Source organism: Orbicella faveolata, unplaced genomic scaffold (genome assembly GCF_042242905.1).
Source record: "Orbicella faveolata isolate gen_17 unplaced genomic scaffold, um_ofav_v1 contig_3, whole genome shotgun sequence".
Lineage (NCBI taxonomy): Eukaryota > Metazoa > Cnidaria > Anthozoa > Scleractinia > Merulinidae > Orbicella > Orbicella faveolata.
This window is the reverse complement of record NW_028301558.1, coordinates 1,130,172-1,154,157: the sequence shown is the minus strand read 5'-3', so window position 1 is coordinate 1,154,157 and position 23,986 is coordinate 1,130,172. Positions and strand designations below refer to the sequence as shown.

Here is a 23,986-nt window from a genome sequence, read left to right as displayed (position 1 = left end):
CAAAACCTGTAATAAGCAGACACTTCAAGGGCTTTTTAATTCTGAAAGCCCAGCTCAGACTCCGTCAACATTGTTCACCGATGTCATATTAAAGCTAAGCAGATTATTCCAGATTGATGCATTGAATGACTGGACATTGTGCTACCGGCAGTCCTTGATCATACAATATGTTACAATATGTTACAAACGGGTTAATATTATTGCACAATATATTTGAACCTGCTTAGAGCGAACAACCCATATCAAGAGGACATTAGCGAGGGTCCAAAGGGTGTCCGCTTAATACAAGTTTCACCTGTATTAACGTACACCAAGCAATTAAAGTACATCAACCAACTAAAGTAAATCAAGCAAGTAAAGTACATCAAGGAAGTAAAGTACACCAAGCAATTAAAGTAAATCAAGCAAGTAAAGTACATCAAGCAAGTAAAGTACATCAAGCAAGTAAAGTACACCAAGCAAGTAAAGTACATCAAGCAGGTAAAGTACACCAAGCAATTAATGTCCACTAGCAAGTAAAGTACACCAAGCAAATAAACTACATTAAGGAATTAAGGTACATCAAGCAAGTAAAGTACACCAAGCAATTAAAGTACATAAAGCAATTAAAGTACACAAAGCAAGTAAAGTACACCAAGCAATTAAAGTAAATCAAGCAAGTAAAGTACATCAAGCAAGTAAAGTACATCAAGCAAGTAAAGTACATCAAGCAAGTAAAGTACATCAAGCAAGTAAAGTACATCAAGCAAGTAAAGTACATCAAGCAAGTAAAGTACATCAAGCAAGTAAAGTACATCAAGCAAGTAAAGTACCGTGATAACAATGGGTTGACAGGCCTACACAACTCCTATCCACGTGTCATAGCCGCTTTGAGAGTTTTGCTCGAACTAGTATATCTTTGAGGATCTGCCCCTTTTGTATTGTACGATAGGGGGATCTTTGAATATTTCGCTAAGCAATAATCCTGTTTTTAGGAGGACATTTCACCAGAGTAGAGCCGTTAGAGGTCATAGGTCTGCGTGGTTTCCGCTGCTATCCGCGTGTAATTTGTTGAGTTTGACACCTCTGTTTTTGGCCACGTGCTATTTTTTTAGCTCATTTGATTGCAAGATATGTTTTGAGCTCTCTAAATATTAGCTCTGGAGGGACAAAGTTTGAAATATTCCGTGAGCATGTTGGTTACTTGCATTTTGTATTATTTCGCCGGGCCCGGCTGTTTGATTTACTGTTGCAAGTAATGCTGCTTGTTATCACGGGTGTCATATTTATCTTTGTCCGGCTTCGCCAGAGATAGCTGTAGCTTTCCTTGTTGAAAGCTATGAGTCTGTCTTAGAGAGACGTTCTTATGCTTCTTGCATCATTTTTCATCGAGCTTTTTGTCCTTCCAGTTTGTTCGTTCTGGAACTGCAAAAGTAGGTGTTCAGGCGCAAGTCTGTGGCACGTTTAGCGTGTTGCTTATGATATTGTGTGGTTTTGTTCAGGCAAAAGCTCTGAATTTAGGAGTTCTTCCTATGATTGTTCATCCAGCTCCACGTTGTGGTTGTCATTGCTTTTATTTGCGATGTTGTCAGGTTTTCTGGAGACTGTTAATAGTCCCTCTTTTGTTAGGAGGCTCGTAGCCTTGTAGATCAGGCAAGACCGCGGTTTCGATCCTTCTGGATCTCATCAGTTGCCGATAGAATGGAGTGGTAGAGACCAATACTCGGTAACACTCCGCACCTGGCATATTTTTTTGGTATTATATACTCGTTCGGCGGATCGAGAATTCTTGATTGTGATTGGTAGTTTTGCCACTAGCGAATGGTGGGCATAAAGTATTCGATCCTATTGTACACAGCTTGACACTGTGTTTTCTATGATGGCTATAACGCTTATTTTCTCCAGCATGTGTGATTTGAATTGAAGGATAAAGCGTAAGACAGTTATGCGTTGCATTTATACGGCATATCTCCAAGTTTTGGAGGGCTGCGTAGAGTATTTTGCACGCATTTCGTATGTTTATCCTTTGTTTTTAGTGTGGCTAATGTACACCTTGGACTCACATGCTGTGATTGGATTAAGTTTGTACTCGCACGTGATAGGACGGGGCCTGCCTGGTAAAAATCAACAGTGATAACAATGGGTTGACAGGCCTACACAACTCCTATCCACGTGTCATAGCCGCTTTGAGAGTTTTGCTCGAACTAGTATATCTTTGAGGATCTGCCCCTTTTGTATTGTACGATAGGGGGATCTTTGAATATTTCGCTAAGCAATAATCCTGTTTTTAGGAGGACATTTCACCAGAGGAGAGCCGTTAGAGGTCATAGGTCTGCGTGGTTTCCGCTGCTATCCGCGTGTAATTTGTTGAGTTTGACACCTCTGTTTTTGGCCACGTGCTATTTTTTTTAGCTCATTTGATTGCAAGATATGTTTTGAGCTCTCTAAATATTAGCTCTGGAGGGACAAAGTTTGAAATATTCCGTGAGCATGTTGGTTACTTGCATTTTGTATTATTACGCCGGGCCCGGCTGTTTGATTTACTGTTGCAAGTTATGCTGCTTGTTATCACGGGTGTCATATTTATCTTTGTCCGGCTTCGCCAGAGATAGCTGTAGCTTTCCTTGTTGAAAGCTATGAGTCTGTCTTAGAGAGACGTTCTTATGCTTCTTGCATCATTTTTCATCGAGCTTTTTGTCCTTCCAGTTTGTTCATTCTGGAACTGCAAAAGTAGGTGTTCAGGCGCAAGTCTGTGGACCGTTTAGCGTGTTGCTTATGATATTGTGTGGTTTTGTTCAGGCAAAAGCTCTGAATTTAGGAGTTCTTCCTATGATTGTTCATCCAGCTCCACGTTGTGGTTGTCATTGCTTTTATTTGCGATGTTGTCAGGTTTTCTGGAGACTGTTAATAGTCCCTCTTTTGTTAGGAGGCTCGTAGCCTTGTAGATCAGGCAAGACCGCGGTTTCGATCCTTCTGGATCTCATCAGTTGCCGATAGAATGGAGTGGTAGAGACCAATACTCGGTAACACTCCGCACCTGGCATATTTTTTTGGTATTATATACTTATAAGCGTTATAGCCATCATAGAAAACACAGTGTCAAGCTGTGTACAATAGGATCGAATACTTTATGCCCACCATTCGCCAGTGGCAAAACTACCAATCACAATCAAGAATTCTCGATCCGCCGAACGAGTATATAATACCAAACAAATATGCCAGGTGCGGAGTGTTACCGAGTATTGGTCTCTACCACTCCTTTCTATCGGCAACTGATGAGATCCAGAAGGATCGAAACCGCGGTCTTGCCTGATCTACAAGGCTACGAGCCTCCTAACAAAAGAGAGACTATTAATAGTCTCAAGAAAACCTGACAACATCGCAAATAAGAGCAATGACAACCACAACGTGGAGCTGGATGAACAATCATAGGAAGAACTCCTAAATTCAGAGCTTTTGCCTGAATAAAACCACACAATATCGCAAACAACACGCAAAAAAGTCCACAGACTTGCGCGTGAACACCTACATTTGCAGTTCCAGAACGAACAAACTGGAAGGACAAAAAGCTCGATGAAATTGATGCAAGAAGCATAAGAACGTCTCTCTAAGACAGACTCATAGCTTTCAACAAGGAAAGCTACAGCTATCTCTGGCGAAGCCGGACAAAGATAAATATGACACCCGTGATAACAAGCAGCATAACTTGCAACAGTAAATCAAACAGCCGGGCCCGGCGTAATAATACAAAATGCAAGTAACCAACATGCTCACGGAATATTTCAAACTTTGTCCCTCCAGAGCTAATATTTAGAGAGCTCAAAACATATCTTGCAATCAAATGAGCTAAAAAAATAGCACGTGGCCAAAAACAGAGGTGTCAAACTCAACAAATTACACGCGGATAGCAGCGGAAACCACGCAGACCTATGACCTCTAACGGCTCTACTCTGGTGAAATGTCCTCCTAAAAACAGGATTATTGCTTAGCGAAATATTCAAAGATCCCCCTATCGTACAATACAAAAGGGGCAGATCCTCAAAGATATACTAGTTCGAGCAAAACTCTCAAAGCGGCTATGACACGTGGATAGGAGTTGTGTAGGCCTGTCAACCCATTGTTATCACTCAAGCAAGTAAAGTACATCAAGCAAGTAAAGTACATCAAGCAAGTAAAGTATACCAAGCAAGTAAAGAACATCAAGCAATTAAAGTACATCAACCAACTAAAGTAAATCAAGCAAGTAAAGTACATCAAGGAAGTAAAGTACACCAAGCAATTAAAGTACATCAAGCAAGTAAAGTACATCAAGCAAGTAAAGTACATCAAGCAAGTAAAGTACACCAAGCAAGTAAAGTACATCAAGCAGGTAAAGTACACCAAACAATTAATGTACATCAAGCAAGTAAAGTACACCAAGCAAATAAACTACATTAAGGAATTAAGGTACATCAAGCAATTAAAGTAAATCAAGCAAGTAAAGTACATCAAGCAAGTAAAGTACATCAAGCAAGTCAAGTACATCAAGCAAGTAAAGTACATCAAGCAAGTAAAGTACACCAAGCAAGTAAAGTACATCAAGCAGGTAAAGTACACCAAGCGATTAAAGTACATCAGGCAAGTAAAGTACACCAAGCAAGTAAAGTACATTAAGGAATTAAGGTACATCAAGCAATTAAAGTACACAAAGCAAGTAAAGTACATCAAGCAAGTAAAGTACACCAGGCAATTAAAGTACATCAAGCAAGTAAAGTACACCAAGCATGTAAAGTACACCAAGCATTTAAACTTAAGTTCCAGAGAATCGACCCAACGTTGGGTCAAACTCACGCTGCGCGTGAGCCGGTCTAGGCTACTTTTTCAGTCATAAAATGAAGTGGGGCTCTATTTTGGCCTAGAAGCTCGAAACTGAGCGTGCGATCCCTTTGCGTCTGTCAATTTTACCGAAAACCAAGCCCATTACGAGTTAGGTAAGAGTCCCTGGGTCTGGAAAATTTCCCTCAAGTTGCTGAAAATCGACCGCTGAGACCGCCTTACGCGCATCGTGATTTTGTCCAACTTTGGCCCGATCTGCCGGAACTTCGGGGATATTTTCCAGTCCCAGGGACTCTAAACTAACTCGTGATGGCCTTGGTTTACAGTGAAAGGCAGAAAGGAAAAATATTTAAAGGCTCAGTTTCGAGCTTCTACGCCGAAATATAGCCCCACTTCATGTTAAGACTGATAGAGTAGCCGAGACCGCCTCACGCACATCGTGATTTTGACCAACTTTGGCTTGATTTGCCTGTACTTGGGAGATATTTTCCAGTCCCAGGGACTCTAAACTAACTCGTGATGGTCTTGGTTTTCAGTGAAATGGACAGAGAAAAAATATTTGAACGCTCCGTTTCGAGCTTCTAGAGCGAACTATAGCCCCTTTTTATTTTAACACTGATAGAGTAGCAAGACCGCCCTACGCGAATCTTGATTTTGAGCAAATTTGGCTCCATTTGCCGGAACTTGGGAGATATTTTCCAGTCCGAGGGACTCTAAACTAACTGGTGATGGCCTTGGTTTTCAGTGAAATGGACAGAGGAAAAATATTTGAACGCTCGGTTTTGAGCTTCTAAATCAAAATATAGCCCCACTTTATTTTAAGACTTATAGAGTAGCCGAGACCGCCTTGCGCGCATCGTGATTTTGACCAAATTTGGCTCGATTTGGCGGAACTTAAGGAATGTTTTCCAGTCTCAGGGACTCTAACCTAAGTGGCGATGTCCTTGGTTTTCAGTGAAATGGACAGAGGAAAAATATTTGAACGCTTGGTTTCGAGCTTTTAGGCCGAAATATAGCGCCACTTCATTTTAAAACTGATAGAGTAGCCGAGATCGGCTTACGCGCATCGTGATTTTGACTAACTTTGGCTCGATTTGCGGGAACTTGGGGGATATTTCCAATCCCAGGAGCTCTAAACTAACTGGTGATGGCCTTGGTTTTCAGTGAAATGGAGACAGGAAAAATTATTGAACGCTCGGTTTTGAACTTCTAGGCCGAAATATAGCCCCAAATCATTTTCAGAATGATAGAGTAGCCAAAACCACCTTCCGTGCATAGTGATTTTGATCAATTGTGGCTCGATTTCCCGGAACTTGGAGGATATTTTCCAGTCCCGGGAACTCTTAACTAACTCCTGACGGTCTTGGTCTGCAGAGAAATGGACACAGATAAAACGTTCGCACGATCGGTTTCGAGGTTTTCGGCCGAAATATAGCGCCACTTCATTTCAAGACTGATAGAATAGCCGAGACCGCCTTCTATGCATCGTGATCTTGACCAAGTTTGCCTCGATCTGGCGGAACTTGGGGGATATTTTCCAGTCCCGCGGACCCTAAACTAACCCCTCATGGCCTTGGTTTGCAGAGAAATGGACACATGTAAAACTATCGCACGCTCGGTTTCGAGCTTTTAGGCCGAAATATAGCCCTACTTCATTTTAAGACTAAAAGAGTAGCCGAGACCTCCTAACGCGCATTAAGATTTTGACCAACTTTGCCTCGATTTGCCGGACTTTTTACGCATCGAGATCTTGACCAACTTTGGCTCGATTTGCCGGAACTTGGGGGGTACTTTTCACTCCCGGATTTTCTAAAGTAACTCCTGATGCCTTTGGTTTGCAGAGAAATAGACACATGTAAAACGATCGCTCGCTCGGTTTCGAGCTTTTAGGCCGAAATATAGCCCCACTTCGTTTTAAGCCTGGAAGAGTAGACAAAACCGCCTTGCGCGCATCGTGATCTTGACCAACTTTGGCTTGCTTTCCCGGAACTTGTGGGATATTTTCCATTCCCGGAGACTCTAACCTAACTACTGATGGCCTTGGTTTGCAGAGAAATGGACACAGGTAAGAGGATCGCACGCTCGAACTCGAGCTTTTAGGCCAAAATATAGCCCCACTTCATTTTAAGCCTGAAAGAGTAGCCGAGACCGCCTTACGTGCATCCTGATCTTGACCAACTTTGACTTGATTTTCTGGAACATGCGGGGTATTTTCCAGTCCCGGGGACTCAAAACTAACTCCCGATGGCTTTGGTTTGCAGAGAAATGGACACAGGTAAAACGAACGCACGCTCCGTTTCCAGCTTTTACGCAGAAATATAGCCCCACTTCATTTTAACACTGAAAGAGTAGCCGAGACCACCTTACACGCATTGTGACTTTGACAAAATTTGGCTCGATTTCCAAAAATTTGGGGGATATTTTCCAGTCCCAAGGACTCTATACTAACTCCTGATGGGCTTGGTTTGCAGAGAAATGGGCACAAGTAAAACGATCCCTTGCTTGATTACGAACTTTTAGGCCGAAATATAGCCCCACCTAATTTTAAGACCGAAAGAGTAGCCGAGACCGCCTTGCGCGGATCGTGACCTTGACCAAGTTTGGCTCGATTTCCTGGAACTTGGGGGATATTTTCCAGTCCCGGAGACTCTAAAGTAACTCCTGATGCCTTTGGTTTGCAGAGAAATAGACACATGTAAAACGATCGCTCGCTCGGTTTCGAGCTTTTAGGCCGAAATATAGCCCCACTTCGTTTTAAGCCTGGAAGAGTAGACAAAACCGCCTTGCGCGCATCGTGATCTTGACCAACTTTGGCTTGCTTTCCCGGAACTTGTGGGATATTTTCCATTCCCGGAGACTCTAACCTAACTACTGATGGCCTTGGTTTGCAGAGAAATGGACACAGGTAAGAGGATCGCACGCTCGAACTCGAGCTTTTAGGCCAAAATATAGCCCCACTTCATTTTAAGCCTGAAAGAGTAGCCGAGACCGCCTTACGTGCATCCTGATCTTGACCAACTTTGACTTGATTTTCTGGAACATGCGGGGTATTTTCCAGTCCCGGGGACTCAAAACTAACTCCTGATGGCTTTGGTTTGCAGAGAAATGGACACAGGTAAAACGAACGCACGCTCCGTTTCCAGCTTTTACGCAGAAATATAGCCCCACTTCATTTTAACACTGAAAGAGTAGCCGAGACCACCTTACACGCATTGTGACTTTGACAAAATTTGGCTCGATTTCCAAAAACTTGGGGGATATTTTCCAGTCCCAAGGACTCTATACTAACTCCTGATGGGCTTGGTTTGCAGAGAAATGGGCACAAGTAAAACGATCCCTTGCTTGATTACGAACTTTTAGGCCGAAATATAGCCCCACCTAATTTTAAGACCGAAAGAGTAGCCGAGACCGCCTTGCGCGGATCGTGACCTTGACCAAGTTTGGCTCGATTTCCTGGAACTTGGGGGATATTTTCCAGTCCCGGAGACTCTAAAGTAACTCCTGATGCCTTTGGTTTGCAGAGAAATAGACACATGTAAAACGATCGCTCGCTCGGTTTCGAGCTTTTAGGCCGAAATATAGCCCCACTTCGTTTTAAGCCTGGAAGAGTAGACAAAACCGCCTTGCGCGCATCGTGATCTTGACCAACTTTGGCTTGCTTTCCCGGAACTTGTGGGATATTTTCCATTCCCGGAGACTCTAACCTAACTACTGATGGCCTTGGTTTGCAGAGAAATGGACACAGGTAAGAGGATCGCACGCTCGAACTCGAGCTTTTAGGCCAAAATATAGCCCCACTTCATTTTAAGCCTGAAAGAGTAGCCGAGACCGCCTTACGTGCATCCTGATCTTGACCAACTTTGACTTGATTTTCTGGAACATGCGGGGTATTTTCCAGTCCCGGGGACTCAAAACTAACTCCTGATGGCTTTGGTTTGCAGAGAAATGGACACAGGTAAAACGAACGCACGCTCCGTTTCCAGCTTTTACGCAGAAATATAGCCCCACTTCATTTTAACACTGAAAGAGTAGCCGAGATCACCTTACACGCATTGTGACTTTGACAAAATTTGGCTCGATTTCCAAAAACTTGGGGGATATTTTCCAGTCCCAAGGACTCTATACTAACTCCTGATGGGCTTGGTTTGCAGAGAAATGGGCACAAGTAAAACGATCCCTTGCTTGATTACGAACTTTTAGGCCGAAATATAGCCCCACCTAATTTTAAGACCGAAAGAGTAGCCGAGACCGCCTTGCGCGGATCGTGACCTTGACCAAGTTTGGCTCGATTTCCTGGAACTTGGGGGATATTTTCCAGTCCCGGAGACTCTAAAGTAACTCCTGATGGCCTTGGTTTGCAGAGGGATGGACACAGGTAAAAAGATCACACGCTCGGTTTCGAGGTTTTAGGGCGAAATATAGCCCCACTTTATTTTAAGACTAAAAGAGTAGCCCAGACCAACTTTGGCTCGCTTTCCTTTCGATTTGCTAGATTTCGGCCTAAAAGCTCGAGACCGAGCAAAGATCGTTTTACCTGTGTCCATTTCTGTGCAAACCAAGGCAATCAAGAGTTAGTTTAGAGTCCCTGGGTTTGAAAAATATCCCCCAAGTTCCGGCCAATCGAGCCAAAGTTGGTCAAGATTACGATGCGCGCAAGGCGTTCTCCGTTACTCTTTCAGTCTTAAAATGAAGTGGGGCGATATTTCGGCCTAAAAGCTCAAACCTGAGCGTGCGATCGTTTTACCTGTGTTTATTTCTGCGTAAACAAAGGCCATCAGGAGTTATTTTAGAGTCCCTGGGTTTGGAAAATATATCCCAAGTTCCGGCAACTCGATCCAGAGTTTGTCAAGAATACGATGCGCGTTAGGCGGTGTCGGCTACTCTTTCAGTCTTAAAATAAAGTGGGGCTATATTTGGGCCTAAAAGCTCGAAACCGAGCATGCGATCATTTTAGCTGTGTCTATTTCTCTGCAAACCAAGGCCATCAAGAGTTCGTTTAGAATCCCCGGGACTGGAAAATATCCCCCAAGTTTCGGCAAATTGAGCAAAAGCCGACACCGCCTTAAGCGCATCGTGATTTTGAAAATCTTTGGCTCGATTTGACGGAACTTGGGTGATATTTTCCAGTCTCAGGGACTCTAAACTAACTCGTGATGGCCTTGGTTTTTAGTGAAATGGACAGAAGAAAAATATTTGAACGCTCGGTTTGGAGCTTCTAGGCCAAAATATAGCCCCACTTCACTTTAAGAGTGAGAGAAGGTAGCCGAGACCGCCTTACGCGCAGGGCGATTTTTACCAACTTTCGGTCGATTTCCAGGAACTTGCGTTATATTTTCGAGTCCTGGGGAATCTAAACTAACTCGTGATGGCCTTGGTTTTCAGTGAAGTGGACAGAGGAAAAATAGTTGAACGCTCTGTTTGGCTCGGTTTCGGGCTTCTAGGCCGAAATATAGCTCCACTTCACTTTAAGAGTGAGAAAAGGTAGCCGAGACCGCCTAACGCGCATGGCGATTTTCACCAACTTTGGGCCGATTTTAAGGAATTAGCGAGATGTTTTCCAGTCCCAGGGATTCTAAAGTAACTGGTGATGGCCTCGGTTTTCAGTGAAATAAACAGAGGAAAAATATTTGAACGCTCGGTTTCGAGCTTCTAGACCAAAATATAGCCCCACTTCACTTTAAGAGTGAGAGAAGGTAGGCGAGACCGCCTTACGCGCAGGGCGATTTTTACCAGCTTTGGGTCGATTTGCAAGAACTTGCGTTATATTTTCCAGTCCTGGGGAGTCTAAACTAACGCGTAATGGCCTTGGTTTTCAGTGAATTGGCCAGAGGAAAAATAGTTGAACGCTCGGTTTAGGGCTTTTAGGCCGAAATATAGCCCCAGTTCACTTTAAGAGTGAGAAAAGGTAGCCCAGACCGCCTAACGCGTACGGCGATTTTCACCAACTTTGGGCCAATTTCCAGGAATTAGCGGGATATTTTCCAGTTCTGGGGACTCTAAACTAACTTGTGATGGCCTTGGTTTCAGTAAAATAGACAGAGGAAAAATATTTGAACGCTCGGTTTCGAGCTTCTAGGCCGAAATATAGCCCCACTTCATATCAAGAGTGAGAAAAGGCTGCCGAGACCGCCTTACGTGCAGGGCGATTTTCACCAACTTTGGGTCGATTTCCAGGAATTTCCGGAATATTTTCCAGTCCCGAGGACTCTAAACTTGCTCGTGATTGCCTTGCTTGTCAGTGAAATGGACAGAGGAAAAATATTTGAACGCTCGGTTACGAGCTTCTAGGCCGAAATATAGCCCCACTTCACTTTAAGAGTGAGAAAAGGTAGGCGAGATCGCCTTACGAGCAGGGCGATTTTCACCAACTTTGGGTCGATTTCCAGGAAGTTACGGAATATTTTCCAGTCCCGGGGTCTCTAAGCTAACTCTTGATGGCCTTGGTTATTAGAGAAATTGACAGAGAAACAATGTTTGAACGCTCGGTTTCGATCTTCTAGGCCGAAGTATAGCTACACTTTAATTTAAGAGTAAGACACGGTAGCCGAGATCGCCTTACGCGCAGGGCGATTTTCACCAACTTTGGGTCGATTTCCAAGAATTTCGGGGATATTTTCCAGTCTCGGGGACTCTAAACTAACTCGTGATTGCCGTGGTCTTCAGTGAAATGGACAGAGGAAATATATTTGAACACTTGATATTGAGGTTCTAGGCCAAATTATTGCACCACTTCACTTTAAGAGTAAGAAAAGGTAGCCGAAAGCGCCCTATGCGCAGGGCGATTTTCACCAAATTTAGGTCGATTTCCAGGAACTTGCAGGATATTTTAAAGTCCCGGGGAATATAAAGTAACTCGTGATGGCCTTGGTTTTCAGTAAAATGGACAGAGGTAAAATATTCGAACGCTCCGTTTAGGAGCTTCTAGGCCGAGTATAGCCCCACTTTACTTTAAGAGTAAGAAAAGGTAGCCGATACCGCCTTACGCGCAAAGCGATTTTCACCAACTTTGTGTGGACTTCCAGGAACTTGCAGGATGTTTTCCAGTCCCGGGAACTCCAAGCTAACTCGTGACGGGCTTGGTTTTCAGTGAAATGGACAGAGGAGAAATATTTGAACGCACGGTTTAGAGCTTCTAGGCCGAAATATAGACCCACTTCACTTTAAGGGTGAGAAAAAGGTAGCCGAGACCGCCTTACGCCTAGGGCGATTTTAAGCAACTTTGGATCGATTTCCAGGAACTTGCGGGATATTTTCCTGTCCCGGGAGTTCTAAACTAACACGTGATGGGCTAGGTTTTCAGTAAAATGGACAGAGGTAACATATTTGAACGCTCGGTTTAGGAGCTTCTACGCCGAAATATAGCCCGACTTTACTTTAAGGGTAAGAAAAGGTAGCCGACACCGCCTTACGCGCAAAGCGATTTTCACCAACTTTGGATCGATTTCCAGGAACTTCCGGGATATATTCCAGCCCTGGAGACTCTGAACTAACTCGTGATGGCCTTGGTTTTCAGTGAAATGGACAGAGGAGAAATATTTGAACGCACGGTTTCGAGCTTCTAGGCCGAAATATAGACCCACTTCACTTTAAGGGTGAGAAAAGGTAGCCGAGACCGCCTTACGCCTAGGGCGATTTTAAGCAACTTTGGATCGATTTCCAGGAACTTGCGGGATATTTTCCTGTCCCGGGAGTTCTAAACTAACACGTGATGGGCTAGGTTTTCAGTAAAATGGACAGAGGTAACATATTTGAACGCTCGGTTTAGGAGCTTCTACGCCGAAATATAGCCCGACTTTACTTTAAGGGTAAGAAAAGGTAGCCGACACCGCCTTACGCGCAAAGCGATTTTCACCAACTTTGGATCGATTTCCAGGAACTTCCGGGATATATTCCAGTCCTGGAGACTCTGAACTAACTCGTGATGGCCTTGGTTTTCAGTGAAATGGACAGAGGAGAAATATTTGAACGCACGGTTTCGAGCTTCTAGGCCGAAATATAGACCCACTTCACTTTAAGGGTGAGAAAAGGTAGCCGAGACCGCCTTACGCCTAGGGCGATTTTAAGCAACTTTGGATCGATTTCCAGGAACTTGCGGGATATTTTCCTGTCCCGGGAGTTCTAAACTAACACGTGATGGGCTAGGTTTTCAGTAAAATGGACAGAGGTAACATATTTGAACGCTCGGTTTAGGAGCTTCTACGCCGAAATATAGCCCGACTTTACTTTAAGGGTAAGAAAAGGTAGCCGAGACCGCCTTACGCGCAGGGCGATTTTCACCAACTTTGGATCGATTTCCAGGAACTTCCGGGATATATTCCAGTCCTGGAGACTCTGAACTAACTCGTGATGGCCTTGGTTTTCAGTGAAATGGACAGAGGAAAAATATTTGAACGCTCGGTTTCGAGCTTCTAGGCCGAAATATAGCCCCACTTCATATCAAGAGTGAGAAAAGGTTGCCAAGACCGCCTTACGCGTAGAGCGTTTTGCACTAACTTTAGCTCGATTTCCTGGAACTTGCGGGATATTTTCCAGTGCTGGGGACTCTAAACTAACTCCTGATAGCCTTGGTTCTCAGTGAAATGGACAGAGGAAAAATATTTGAACGCGCGGTTTCGAGCTTCTAGGCCGAAATATAGTCCCACTTCACTTTAAAGAAAAGGTAGCCGAGACCGCCTGACGCGCAGGGCGATTTTCACCAACTTTGGGTCGATTTCCAGGAACTTGCGTTATATGTTTCAGTGCTGGGGACTCTAAACTAACTCGTGATGTACTTTGTTTTCAGTGAAATGGACAGAGGAAGAATATTTGAACGCTCGGTTTCGAGCTTCTAGGCTGAAATATAGCCTCACTTCATTTTGAGACTGATAGAGTAGCAGAGACCGCCTAACGCCCTTGGTGATTTTGAGCAACTTTGGCCCAATTTTCCGGAACTTGGGGGATATTTTCAGTTCTACGGCTTCTAAACTAACTCTTGATGGCCTTGGTTTTCATTAAAATGCACACAGGTAATACGATCGCACGCTTGCTTTTGAGCTTTTAGGCCGAAAAATAGCCCCATTTCATTTTAAGACTGAAAGAGCAGCCAAGAACGCCTTACGCGCATCGTCGTCTTGACCAACTTTGGCTGCATTTCCTGCAACTTGGGGGATATTTTTCAGTCGCAGGAACTCTAAACTAACTCCTGATGGTCTTGGTTTGCAGAGAAATGGACACATGTAAAACGATCGCACACTCGGTTTCGAGCTTTTAGGCCAAAATATAGCCCCACTTCATTTTAAGAGTGTAAGAGTAGCCGAGACCGTCTTACGCGCATCGTGATCTTGACCAACTTTGGCTCCATTTCCCGGAACTTGAAGGATATTTTTCAGTCCCAGGGAGTGTAAACTAACTCCTGATTCCCTTGGTTTGCAGAGAAATGGACACAGGTAAAGCGGTCGCACGCTTGGTTTCGAGCTTTGAGGTCGAAATATAGCCCCACTTCATTTTAAGACTAATAGAGTAGCCGAGACCGCCTTGTGCGCCTCGTGATCTTAACAACCTTTGGCTTGCTTTCCCGGAATTTATGGGATATGTTCCAGTCCCGGGTCCCTAAAGTAACTCCTGATGGCCGTGGTTTCCAGAGAAATAGACACAGGTAAAACGATCGCACGCTCAGTTTCGAGCTTTTAGGCCGTAATATAGCCCCACTTCATTTTAAGACTGAAAGAGCAGCCAAGAACGCCTTACGCGCATCGTCGTCTTGACCAACTTTGGCTGCATTTCCTGCAACTTGGGGGATATTTTTCAGTCGCAGGAACTCTAAACTAACTCCTGATGGTCTTGGTTTGCAGAGAAATGGACACATGTAAAACGATCGCACACTCGGTTTCGAGCTTTTAGGCCAAAATATAGCCCCACTTCATTTTAAGAGTGTAAGAGTAGCCGAGACCGTCTTACGCGCATCGTGATCTTGACCAACTTTGGCTCCATTTCCCGGAACTTGAAGGATATTTTTCAGTCCCAGGGAGTGTAAACTAACTCCTGATTCCCTTGGTTTGCAGAGAAATGGACACAGGTAAAGCGGTCGCACGCTTGGTTTCGAGCTTTGAGGTCGAAATATAGCCCCACTTCATTTTAAGACTAATAGAGTAGCCGAGACCGCCTTGTGCGCCTCGTGATCTTAACAACCTTTGGCTTGCTTTCCCGGAATTTATGGGATATGTTCCAGTCCCGGGTCCCTAAAGTAACTCCTGATGGCCGTGGTTTCCAGAGAAATAGATACAGGTAAAACGATCGCACGCTCAGTTTCGAGCTTTTAGGCCGTAATATAGCCCCACTTCATTTTAAGACTGAAAGAGTAGCCGAGACCGCCTTGCGCACATCCCGATCTTGAGCAACCTTGGCTCGATTTCCTTTCGATTTGCTATATTTCGGCATAAAAGCTCGAAACCGAGGAAAGATCGTTTTACCTGTGCCCATTTCTCTGCAAATTAAACCAAGGCCATCAAGAGTTAATTTAGAGTCCCTGGGTTTAAAAAATATCCTTCAAGTTTCGGGAAATCGAGCCTAAGTTGGTCAAAATGACGACGCGCGTAAGGCGATCTCGGCTACTCTTTCAGTCTTAAAATAAAGTGAGGCTTTATGTCGGGCTAAAAGCTCGAAACCGAGTATGCGATCCTTTTGCCTGTGTCCATTTCTCTGCTAACCAAGGCCATCAGGACTTAGTTTAGAGTCCCTGGGACTAGAAAATATCCCCCAATTTCCGGAAAAACGAGCCAAAGTTGGTCAAGATCACGACGCGCATAAGGCGGTCTGGGCAACTCCTTAAGTCTTAAAATAAAGTGGGGCTATATTTCGGCCGTAAAGCTCAAAACCGAGCGTGCCATCGTTTTACCTGTGTCCATTTCTCTGCAAACCAAGGCTATCAGGAGTTAGTTTACAGTCCCCGGGACTGGGAGATATTTTCCAAACTAACTCCTGATGGCCTTGGTTTGCAGAGAAATGGACACAGGTAAAATGCTCGCACGCTCGGTTTCAAGCTTTTAGGCCGAAATATAGCCCAACTTTATTTTAAGACTGAAAGAATAGGCGAGACCGCTTTGCGCGCATCGTGATCTTGACCAACTTTGGCTTAATTTCCAGGAACTTGGGGGATATGTTCCAGTCCCGGGGACTCTAAGCTAACTCCTGATGGTCTTGGTTTGAAGAGAAATGAACACAGGTAAGAGTATCGGGGGCTCGAATTCGAGCATTTAGGCCAAAATATAGCCCAACTTCATTTTAAGCCTGAAAGAGTAGCCGAGACCGCCTTACGTGCATCCTGATCTTGACCAACTTTGGCTTGATTTTCCGGAACTTAGGGAATATTTTCCAGTCCCGGGTATTCTAAACTAACTCCTGATGGCCTTGGTTTGCAGAGAAAAAGACACAGGTAAAACGATCGCACGCTCGGTTTTAAGATTTTAGGTGGAAGTATAGCACAAGTTCATTTTAAGACTGAAAGAGTAGCCTAGACCGCCTTACGATCATTGTGATCTTGACCAACTTTGGCTCGATTTCCCGGAACTTCGGGGATATTTTCCAATCCCGGGAACTCTAAACTAACTCCTGATGGCCTTGGTTTCCAGAGTACTGGACACAGGTAAATTAATCGCACGCTTGGTTTCGAGCTTGTAGGCCAAAATATAGCCCCACTTCATTTTAAGACTGAAAGAGTAGCTGAGACCGCCTTACGCGCATCGTGATCTTGACCAACTTCGGCTCAATTTCCCGGAACTTCGGGATTATTTTCCAGTCCCAGGAACTCTAAACTAACTCCTGATGGCCTTAGTTTGCAGAGAAATGGACACAGGGAAAACCATCGCACGCTCGGTTTCAAAGCTTAAGCCGAAATATAGCCCCACTTCATTTTTAGACTAAAACAGTAGCCAAGACCGCCTTGCGCGCATCGTGATCTTGACCAAATTTGGCTGGATTTCCCGTAAATTGGGGGTTATTTTCCAGTTTCGGGGACTCTAATTTTTTGATGGCCTTGGTTTACTGAGAAATGGACACATGTAAGACAATCGCACGCTCGGTTTCGAGCTTTGAGGCCGAAAGATAGCCCAACTTCATTTTAAGACTGATAGAGTAGCCGAGACCGCCTTGCGCGCATTGTAAACTTGACCAACTTTGGCTCGATTTCCCGGAACTTGGGATATATTTTCCAGTCTCGGGGACTCTAAACTAACTCCTGATAGCCTTGGTTTGCAGAGAAATGGACACAGGTAAAACGATCGCACGCTCGGTTTCGAGGTTTTAGGCCGAAATATAGCCCCACTTCATTTTAACACTGAAAGAATAGCCGTGACTGCCTTACGGGCATCGTGACCTTGACCAACTATGGCTCGATTTCCCGGAACTTGGGGGATACTTTCCAGACCCGGAGACTCTAAACTAACTCCTGACGACATTGGTTTGCAGAGAAATGGACACAGGTAAAACGATGGCACTCTTGGTTTCGAGCTTTTAGGCCGAAATATAACCCCACTTCATTTTAAGACTGAAAGAGTAGGCGAGACCGCTTTACGCGCATCGTGATCTTGACCAACTTTGGCTCGATTTGCCGGAACTTGGGGCAAAATTTTCCTGTTCTAGGGCTTCTAAACTAACTTCTGATGGTCTTGGTTTGCAGAGAAATGGACACAGCTAAAACGATCGCACGCTTGCTTTTAGGCCGGAAAATAGGCCCACTTCATTTTAAGACTGAAAGAGTAGCCAAAAACGCGTTGCGCGCATCGTGATTTTGACCAACTTTGGCTTGATTTGCCGAACTTGGGGGATGTTTTTCGAGTCCCGGGGACTCTAAACTAACTCCTGATGGCCTTGGTGTGTAACGAAATGGACACAGGTAAAACCATCGCACGCTCGGTTTCGAGCTTTTAGACCGAAATATAGGCCCAATTCATTTTAAGACTGAAGTAGCAGCCAAGACCGCCTTGCGCGCATGGTGATCTTGACCAACTTTGGCTCGATTTCCCGGAACTTGGGGGATATTTTTCAGTCCCGGGGACTCTAGAGTAACTCCTGATGGCCTTGGTTTCCAGAGAAATGGACACAGGTAAAACGATCGCACTCTCGGTTTGCAGCTTTTAGCCCGTAATCTAGCCCCACTTCATTTTTTAAGACTGAAAGAGTAGCCAAAACCGCCTTAAGCGCATCGTGATCTTCACCAACTTTGGCTCCTTTTCCCGGAACTTCAGGAAGAATTTTAAATCCTAGGGACTCTAACCTAACTCTTGGCTGCCTTGGTTGGCAGAGAAATGGACACAAGTAAGAGGATTGCACACTCCGTTTCAAGCTTTTAGGCCGAAATATAGTCCCACTTCGTTTTAACACTGAAAGAGTAGCCGAGACCGTCTTACGCGAAACGCAATCTTGACCAACTTTGGCTCGATTTCCCGGAGGTTGGGGGATATATTCCAGTCTCGGGGACTCTAAACTAACTCCTGATGACCTTGGTTTGCAGAGAAATGGACACAGGTAAAACGATGGCACGCTCGCTTTCGAGCTTTTAGAGCCAAATATTGCCCCACTTTTATTTAAAACTAAAAGAGTATTCAAGACCGCCTTGCCCGCATCGTGATCTTGACCAACTTTGGCTCGATTTCCTGGAACTTGGGGGATATTTTCCATTCCGGGGGACACTAAACTAACTTTTGATAACCTTGGTTTGCAGAGGAAAGGACACAGGTAAAACGATCGCACGCTCGGTTTGAAGCTTTTAGGCCAAAATGTAGCCCCACTTCATTTTAAGACTTGAAAGAGTAGCCGAGACCGCCTTGCGCGCATCGCGATCATCACCAACTTTGACTCGATTTCCCTGAACTTGGGGGATATTTTCCAGTCCCGGGGACCCTAAACTAACTGCTGATGGCCTTGGTTTCCAGAGAAATGGACACAGGTGAAAGTATGGCACGCTCGGTTTTGAGCTTTTAGGGCGAAATGTAGCCCCACTTTATTTTAAGACTGAAAGAGTAGCCGAGACCGCCTTGCGCGTGTCGCGATCTTGAACAACTTTGGCTCCATTTCCTGGAACTTGAGGGATATTTTCTAGACCGAGGGATTCTAAACTAACTCCTGATGGCCCTTGTTTGCAGAGAAATGGACACAGGGAAAACGATCGCACGCTCGGTTTCGAGCTTTTAGGCCGAAATATAACCCCAAGAGTAGCCGAGACCGCCTTGCGCACATCGCGATCTTAAGCAACATCTGCTCGATTTCCTTTCGATTTGCTATATTTCGGCCTGAAAGCTCAAAACTGAGCAAAGATCGTTTTACCTGTGTCCATTTGTCTGCAAACCAAGGTCATCAAGAGTTAGTTTAGAGTCTCTGGGTTTAAAAAATATCCCTCAAGTTTCGGGAAATCGAGCCAAAGCTGGTCAAAATTACGATACGCTTAAGGCGATCTAAGCTACTCTTTCAGTCTTAAAATGAAATGAGGCTATATTTCGGCCTAAAAGCTCGAAACCGAGCGTGCGATCGTTTTACCTGTGTCCATTTCTCTGCAAACCAAGACCATCAGGAGTTAGTTTAGAGTCCCCGGGACTGGAATAGATCTCCGAAGTTCCGGGAAATCGAGTCAAAGTTGGTCAAGATCACGATGCGCTTTAGGCGGTCTCGGCTACTGTTTGAGGTTTGAAAGGAAGTGGGGCTATATTTGGGCCTTGAAGCTCGAAACCGAGCGTTCAAATTTTTTTCTGGTCATTTCACCGGAAACCAAGGCCACATCAATTTAGTTCAGGATCCCTGGGAGTGGAAAATATCCTCCAAGTTACTGGAACTCCACCCAAAGTTGGTCAAAATTACGCTTTGCATAAGGCGGTTTGGGCTGCTTTTTAGTCTTAAAATGTAATGGGGCTATATTTCGGCTTAAAAGCTCGAAACCGAGCGTTAAATTATTTTTATTTCTGTCCACTTCAACGAAAACCAAGGCCGTCACGAGTTAGTTTAGAGTTCCTGGGACTGGAAAATATCACCCAAGTTGATGGAAATCGGCCCAAAATTGGTAAAAATCACGCTGCGCGTAAGGCGGTTTTGGCTACTTTTTCAGTCTTTAAATGAAGTGGGGCTTTATTTCGGCCTAGAAGCTCGAAGTCGAGCGTTCAAATATTTTCCCTTTTTTCTTTTTACCGAAAACCAAGGCAATCACGAGTTAGTTTAGAGTCCCCGGGACTGAAAAATATCCCCCAACTTGCTCGAAATCGAGCCAAAGTTAGGCAAAATCACGTTGCACGTAAGGCGGTGTCGGGTACTTTTTCAGTCTTAAAATGAAGTGGGCTATATTTTGTCCTAGAAGCTTGAAACCGAGCGTTTAATTAGTTTTCCTTTGTCCATTTCACTAAAAACCAAGGCCATTACGAGTTAGCTTAGGGTCTCTGGGACTGAAAAATATCCCCCAAGCTGCTGGAAATGGACCCAAAGTTGGTTAAAATCACGCTGCGCGTAAAGCGGTCCTGGCTACTGTTTCAGTCTTAAAATAAAGTGGGGCTATATTTCCGCCTAGACGCTCGAAAGCGAGCGTGCCATCGTTTTACCTCTCTCCATTTCACCGAAAACCAAGGCCATCACGGGTTAGTTTAGAGTTCCCAGGACGGGAAAATATCCCCTAAGATGCTGGAAATCGACTCAAAGTTGGTCAAAATCACGCTACGAGCGTGGAACTGTTTTTGCGTTATGTTTGGCAAAATGCACCAAACTTGGAAAAATGCGCCACACTTGGAAAACTGCGCCACGCTTCCAAAATTGTGCCACACTTGGAAAAATGTGGCACACTTAAAAAAATGCGGTTCAGTTGGTAAAATGCGGCAACCTTGGAAAAATGCTCTACACTTGGAAAAATATGCCACACTTGGAAAAAAGCGCCACACTTGGAAACTGCGCCACACTTAGAAAAATGCGCCACACTTGAAAAAATGTGCCACACTTGGAAAACTGGGCAACACTTGAAAAAATGCGGCACAGTTGGAAAAATGCGCCACACTTGGAAAACTGCGCCACACTTAGAAAAATGCGTAACCCTTTCAAAAAATGTGCCACACTTGGAAAACTGGTCAACACTTGTAAACAAATGCAAAACAGTTGGTAATATGCGCAGCACTTGGAAAATTGCTCAACGTTTGTTAAAATGCACCACACTTGGAAAAATGCGCCACGCTTGGAAAATTGCGCAATTTTTGGAAAAATGCGCGACAATTGGAAAACTGCGCAAGTTTTGGAAAAATGCGCCAGACTTGGAAAAATGTGCGACACTTAGAAAAATGGGCAACACTCGGAAAAATGTGCCACACTTGAAAAAATGCGACACAGTTGGTAAAATGAAGCAACCTTGGAAAAATACGCTACACTTAGAAAAATGTGCCCAACTTGAAAAAATGCATCACACTTGGAAAACTACGCCACACTTAGAAAAATGCGCTAAAGTTGCCATAATGTGCCAAACTTGGAAAGTTGAGTAACACTTGGAAACATGTGCTACACTTCAAAAAACGCGGCAAAGTTGTCAAAATGCGCAACCTTAAAAAAAAACGGGCCACACTTGGCAAAATGCGCCGCACTTGCAAAAATGCCACCAAGCAATTAAAGTACATCAAGCAAGTTAAGTACACCAAGCGAGTAAAGTACACCAAGCAATTGAAGTACATGAAGTAAGTAAAGTGCATCAAGCAAGTAAAGGACACCAAGCAAGTAAGGTACATCAGGCAAGTAAAGTACACCAAGCAAGTAAAGGACACTAAGCAAGTCAAGTACATCAAGCAAGTAAAGTACACCAAGCAAGAAAAGTATACCAAGCAAGTAAAGTATATCAAGCAAGTAAAGTACACCAAGAAAGTAAAGTACATCAAGCAAGTAAAGTACACCAAGAAAGTAAAGGACACCAAGCAAGTAAAGGACACCAAGCAAGTAAAGTATATCAAGCAAGTAAAGTAAATCAAGAAAGTAAAGGTCACCAAGCAAGCAGAGTAGATCAAGCGAGTTAAGTATACGAAGTAAGTAAAGTACAGGAAGCTCGTACAGTAACTGGGGACATAATATGTTGCTGTACACCAAGTACTCACTATTACATGTAACTATACGCGGATGCATATATGGTATTCTGCCATGAAGTATATACCATTGCTGGGGATGTTTTGGGCTTGCTGAGATGACCGCAGTCCCCTGGGAGGTCGTTAGCGATGACCAGTAGTCCCGTCCAATCATTATGACTAGAGTGTCGCCGAGAGCGGGCTACGTGCAGCGCGATTTTGACCAACTTTGGGTCGATTTCCAGGAACTTGGGCGATATTTTTTCAGCCCTAGGGACTCTAAACTAATTCAAGAAGACTTTGATAGTAGTATAGTAAACGGCGGTACTAGGACATTATGCAAAAAAGCGGCCTTCTTACTTCCCTAGAAACCAAAAAATACCTTCGCCGGGCCTCAACTCGAAAAATGCATTTTCAGGCCTCTAAGAATATGTTCCGTCCTAAGCCCTCTCATGAGGAAATTTCATGTCTCCCAACCCTCTAGAAATCAAACAATTCTTCTGCTAGAAACACTGTGCGGAATCGGCTCATTACCAAAAAATACTCTTGCCACCCCTCTAGAAATCATAAAAATCCTTCTGCCAGAAACAGCATAAATTGGGCTGTCCCGGGTCTCCGCAAATCAAAAAATGGCTCACCAAGTGGCAAAACAGAGCTTTTGATTGACACTTAAAGAGAAATCGACAATTATACAGTGGCAATGATGAGTAAGAAAAATAGAAATTATGAACATAAAAAATTATCCAACTATAATATAGATGAATAAATCAGAATTGAATAATTTATCAAAGAAACAATTAGTTGATCTATTGTTGAAAGATCAACAAAAATCAAAACAACCTATTCCAGCACCTCGGAAAACTGTAAAACAAATGATACAAGATTATGAGGAAAATATTATTGCACCACCTCTGGAATTTAGACATAAACCAATTCCTAAACCTCGTATTAAATCCAAAAACCCACCTTTTCCAAAACCTAGAACAAAAGTAGTAGAATTATCTATTGGAGCTATGTTGAAGATAGAGAAACCAATCCCTAAACCTCGTATCAAATCTAAAAAACCAATACCAGCTCCAAGAACTAGAATAGCGCTGGTTAAACTAGCTCTGAAAGATGCTGTTAAAACTTATAAGATTAATTTGAAAAATAAAAGTGATCCGTTGGTTCAATTACAAACAACCAGACAAGCAATTGGTCATCATTTAATAAATCTCACTTGGAAAAAAGTAAGAATTTCAAATTTTATGAAACTATGAGAGTAACTTTCATCAAAGAAGTTCCTAGTAATGAGAAAAGGGATGATATCGAGGTTGCAATTGATAATATGGGTGGTAAGCGTTGTTTGAAACGAAAAATTGCTCATTTCAATAGTAAAGCCAAGACTGTCACAAATATCATTGATTTAAATCAACAATTGAAAATTTCTCAGGAAGAGATTCTGAAAAAGATTGCACAATGGCTATCAGAGGGTAGTGGTTGGATAATCGATAAAATTGATAACCATTATCTGAATATTGTCAAATATGTTCCACTGTCAGCCAAGTCATATATCCAACTTCCGAAAGAGTTGAGAAACCCAAAAAAACGCCTTATCAATGTGAAAAATAAGGACAATCGGAATGTTTCAGATGGTGTCATATCAGGTATTTGAATCCACAAGAGATTCATCCGGAGAGAATCAAGAAATCAGACAGATCACTTATTAATAAGTTAGATTATTCTAGTGTTGAATTTCCGGTTAAAGTCACTAGTTTCAATAAAATTGAGAAACAGAACAGTATCAGAATTAATGTTTTCGGTTATGAAAATAAACAAGCATATCCAATGTATGTTTCCAAAGAACGATTTGATGATCATTTGAATCTTCTATTAATAACCAATGAGGACAAACAACACTATTTGTTGATCAAAGACTTTGATAGATTCATGTACAATCAAACCAAACATGAGCATAGAAAACACTCTTGAATGTACTGTCTACAGTGTTTGTCATCTGAAGATCTTCTTAGTAAACACAAGACTGAGTGTATTGTTATTAACGGTGAACAAGCAATAAAAATGCCTGAGAAGGGTGAGAAAATTAAGTTTCAAAATCACAGCCCACAGATACAAGCACCATTTGTGATTTATGCTGATTTCGAAGCAGT

General features: G+C 43.5%; 1 pseudogene; it reads right to left on the bottom strand.

The window, feature by feature from the left end:
• Positions 1–336: 336 nt before the first annotated feature.
• On the bottom strand, positions 337–22,011 carry LOC149106007 (uncharacterized; annotated as a pseudogene).
• Between the last annotated feature and the right edge of the window lie 1,975 nt (positions 22,012–23,986).